The sequence below is a fragment of the Buceros rhinoceros genome, unplaced genomic scaffold (assembly GCF_000710305.1).
Source record: "Buceros rhinoceros silvestris isolate BGI_N320 unplaced genomic scaffold, ASM71030v1 scaffold8290, whole genome shotgun sequence".
Taxonomy (NCBI): Eukaryota; Metazoa; Chordata; class Aves; order Bucerotiformes; family Bucerotidae; genus Buceros; species Buceros rhinoceros.
In genome coordinates, this window is record NW_010390114.1 from 1 (window position 1) to 3,014 (window position 3,014).

The following is a 3,014-nucleotide window of genomic DNA, read 5'->3' on the forward strand; positions in this document are numbered from 1 at the left end:
GCCTGTTCTGCTCAGCCTCCTGCCGCGCCGCGGGCTTCACCGTCCCAGCGGATACACGTACGTGTGTTTGAAGGGTTGCATTTTGGCTAATTGATAATGTGATCGTGGTTTTAAGAACTTCTCCGTATATTGTCTCCATGGATAAGACTAAACTTTCAAAGTTTAAAAGTAAATCAAAGAGCTCAGTGTTTACGATTACAAAAAAAACCAACCCTTTTTGATACGTCAGATTGAGCACCTATTTCAGAATGCCACCATTAGCCTTTCCAGACTAGTCTAGATACGGACATCATTTCCTCTTCTGTAAAAAACAAAACCAGCAACCCCCCCAAGAGCCCGGCTTCTGTCTGTATGGCACTTCGTAAGCAGCACATTCTGTGTAACGCGGTGTTGGGAACACCACAGGAGTTCAACAGGAAAACCCTCTGACCCTTCATCCCCTCAGTGGACTGAGTCCCTTGTTCTAAGAAAGGTTTTCTCCAGGTCTGCGACTTGGTCTCAGATTTCAGGAATAAATGACTAGCGTGTATCGGCACAATCGTTTCATGGGGAAAATTAAAATTTGGAAATTATGAGACTGGTATTTATCAATAACTAATCGATATATTAGCATTGGATTAATTCAGTCATTGAAGGAATTTAAATGACAGGAATAACTAAAGAATTGTTAGTTAAACAGGTACCAATACCGTAACTGAAGAATGAGGTAATTTTAAATTACATTCACACTGCTAAAGAACTGCAGAAATGCTGAGCCAGTTGCAGAATTGAGCAGATTTGGTGGCAGAGGACATGCTTAGTGCAAGGTTCTTTTTCCTCTTCTCTTTGCTTCCAGCTCCCTTCCCCTGTTTCTCCACACCAGCCCCTTTTTCTAGTATCAGCCTCCTCATATTTTCATGAATTCTTATTTTGGGTCAACTTATTCATGGTAGCGGCTACACAGTCTTCCAGGAGGAAGTACCTGAAGGTACTCCTACGCCATGCTTTTGTGCTTGTTGCTAGTTCACAGCTGTCAAGGAAGCGTTTTCTGTCAATCTCCACTTTGTGAAAAGCTGTTTCTCCTTTCCACCCAGAAGATGTTTGGAGTCAAACTGCAAACTTAAGTGTCCTGTGGAGATGTAGGAGGTTTTGTTTGAGTGTGTGATCTAGCTGCACCTTTCTGCTGTTGCAGGAATAACTGCAGCCCTGTCTGGACTATGTGCTGCTCTGCTGCATCTTCTGTGGCACATGTCCCTCTGCAGTAGTTGCTGTCTAGTTAATGCAGTTCTCCTACATGCTGCAAACCATGAATTAGATTAAAATTCAGATGGTCTTGTGGAAGTAGATTTGTTTTCTTCTGGATTATCTATTAAAACCATGACAGAGGCCGCAGCACTGGAAGTGCTTGGCTCTCTTCCTCCACTGATGTATACCAAAGTAAACATACATTTAAATCCTTGGATTTTTAGTGCTCCTCTCCAAAGGCATTCATCTCTCATGACCAGTGAGGGATTTTTGCTGACTGCTGTCTAATCTCCTGTAGCGCAGTGGTAGACTTTAGGACTGTGCATACGGCACAATCTGTGGAGTCATCTTGCTGTCAGGTGCTTCTGCCCTGCAGAGAGCTGCAAGAAGATACTTGCTGAATCACCCTGGCTGTATTTAAACACCCAGCCTGGCGCACGAGAGCTTGGAGAACCAAAACTGAGGGAATGGACTACGGCCAAGCTGCTGAACAGATGCACTAGACACTGAGAGAAAGCTGAGGCCAAGCTCTGTAACTGGCACTGAAGTGTCTGTGTCTTCTGCCCTTGGGTGGGTATTAATGGAAACTGCTCTCAGTGCAATGCCAGACAGTCACAGCCTAATTTGACAGATAAGACCTGGTTCAGCAGTGACTTTTTCTGGAGGGGGAGGGAGGATGTTGATCATTGCTAAGTGGAGTCTTTGTATTGAATAGCTACTGTGCTGCTTTGTTCTGTCTCAGGAGACACATTAAGCACTATGCATGTGGTAGTGTCCTGTATAGAAAGTGCCCTGTGCAATCAGAGAGGGATAAAAATTCATTTCCAAAGTTGTGTGGTAGAAATTGTGTCATTAAGTACGAAAATAAAGTTGGTCCAACAACTAGCACCACCTGGAAATGTTCAAACTTAGCTTAAAATGTCGAAAGAAGAAGCTGAAGGTATGTACTGTACGTGCCAGAGGTTTGCTTATTTGCACGCTTAAAATGCATCAGTGGTTTCCCAGATCAGCAGACAGCAAATACAAACACTAGAATAAAGTCAGAGAGAGGATCATAAATGTAATTAAGCACTCATTAGTTTAAAGTCTTTGAAAAAATCGGTGGCAACAGATTCAACAACTCGACAGATTTTTCTACTGGTATCTGAACAAACTGAGTGACGAGGAACTTGTTCTCTCTAGTGCAGCAGTATTCATGTTCGACGTTAATGTGAATATTCACATCAGAAAGGCTGAAAGGCTCACACTGAGCAAAAGACACAAACAGAATTTGCTGCTGCCAAGTCTGGCCTTCAGCCAAGGGTGCAATTAACAGCAGAAACACCACACTTCTACTTTGCCTTGCCATCTCTGAATAAATCCTTTGATAGATAGGAAGTAAAAGCTTCATGTTGTACAGGCCAACACGAGGAAAATTAAAATACTAAAAAATTCCAAGATTTTGCTATGGGGATTTTCATTTTCAGAACGCTTAGAAAATCACATTCCAGACTGGCTTCCCTGAGCGTGTGTACGCATACCTGCACATTTTAACATAATAAACCATTACATTACTGTGGAGCCCGTCCTCCGGCTTCTCCTCCTGAGAGAGACAGGTGACAGACTCTGAACACACTGAACGCTGCTGGTTTCCTTTCTCCTGGCTGCCAGGTCGCTCTCGCTAAGTGCCCACAGTGGAACTCACGGATGTGCCATGGTGATGGGCTACCAGGAAGGAGGTATCGTGCTGTGCGGTTCAGTGACCGCACGGATCAGTTGGCACAGCTTCACCCCAAGAGCCTTCTGAACCG